Consider the following 1,624-nt stretch of genomic DNA (forward strand, 5'->3'; position numbering starts at 1 on the left):
TCCTCCTCGTCCTCCTCCTCCTTCTTCCTTCCTTCTCCTCCTCCTCCAACTCCTCCTCCTCCTCCTCCTTCTTTTTCTTCTTCTTTTTTCTTCCTGGGCACTGTCCTTGAGCTGCTTTTGCTTAAGGCTAGAACTCTACCACTTGAGCCACTGCGCCACTTCTGTATTTTTTCCTCTTTATGTGGTGCTGAGGAATTGAACCTAGGGTTTCATGCATGCTAGGTGAGCACTCTATCACTAAGCCACATTCTCATCCCTGGTTTATTCTTTTGAGACAGAGTCTCAACTATGTAAGGGGTCTTGCCGTGTTATCTTAAGCTGGTCTGGAATTTGTGAACCTCTTGTCTCCAATCTCCTGCATGCTGGGATTATAGGTGTGCATACCACACCCAGCTGGCTCATTGAGTCCTGAAGGGCCCAAGAGGTGATGCTGAGCTTTGACTATATATTGTCTTTTCTTTCCCATCAGTGTGAGCGGCCTGAAGAAGGTCAAAATCAGTGACCCTTGGCAGGGGCCACATCCTTCACATCCTCCAAGAGGAAAGATCGGTGCTCAGAGATTGGTGTTCAGAGTTCGATGCTCAGAGATCGGTGCTCATTCAGTTCGCTCAGCTCTCTGGGAACTGCTCAGCTACGATCGACTGGAATATGCTAGTATTTTGCAATCATGTCACACCCCATCTGTACACAATAGTGTTTCCATTAAATTTGGGGGCAGGTCATAGGAAGTTTGGGGTATTCAGTAATTTCAAGAGGTGTTGCTTTTTTTTCTTACGGTTTTTACAAGTAAAACTGATTTTGAAGGAATGGTTTCACTTTTTGTGGAAACCTACACTTCAGCAGCACCCATGTAAATGTGATTTAGTATATCTCTTTAAAGGAAAACTTTAATTTGACAATGATGGAAACCGGAAACCGTGCAGATGAACATAGCCATGTATTTAAACAATAAAGCTGTAGGAATACTCATTTGTGCTGCTAGTATCCCAGTTCTTTCAGCACTTTAACAAAAGCATCCTTTTTCTCTTTTTTGGCGGGGAAGGGGAGGGAAGGTGGGGTTGGTACCTTGGTTGAATTTAAGGCCTTAAGCTCTCTTGCCTAGCTGATTCTCTACCACTTGCACCATGCCTCCAGTGCAGCATTTTGCTGGTTCATTGGAGATGAAGCCTTATGCCCTCATGGAATTTTCTGTCCTGGCTGGTTGTGAGCTATGATTCTCATTTCTCAGTCTCCTGAGTTGCTGGGATTACAGGCGTGAGCTACTAACATCCATCTCAAAAACTATCCTCCTTGGCAGATGAGAAATAGTTACCATGTGATGATTACTAAATGTTCTCATGAAGTCTGGATGCATGAAGACACATATACAGCTGAAGATTCAAATTTACTTTAAAACAATGAGAGCTATGTAATATTAAACCATTTACAAAGTAACTATGGTCAAATAGGAAAAGTCAGCCATTTAATTAAACAGTCTGTTCACTATATAGCTTAATAAATTACATTATATGTCACATGTATTTGCCCCAAATGTTTAAAATCTTAATTTTTGGTAAACTTTTTTCTTTAGATTTTTTTTAGAGGGGTGGATAGGAGGTTTTAACTCAGGGCCGCATGCTTGCTG

This window comes from Dipodomys ordii, unplaced genomic scaffold (assembly GCF_000151885.1).
Source record: "Dipodomys ordii isolate 6190 unplaced genomic scaffold, Dord_2.0 Scaffold32, whole genome shotgun sequence".
In the NCBI taxonomy this organism is placed as follows: domain Eukaryota; kingdom Metazoa; phylum Chordata; class Mammalia; order Rodentia; family Heteromyidae; genus Dipodomys; species Dipodomys ordii.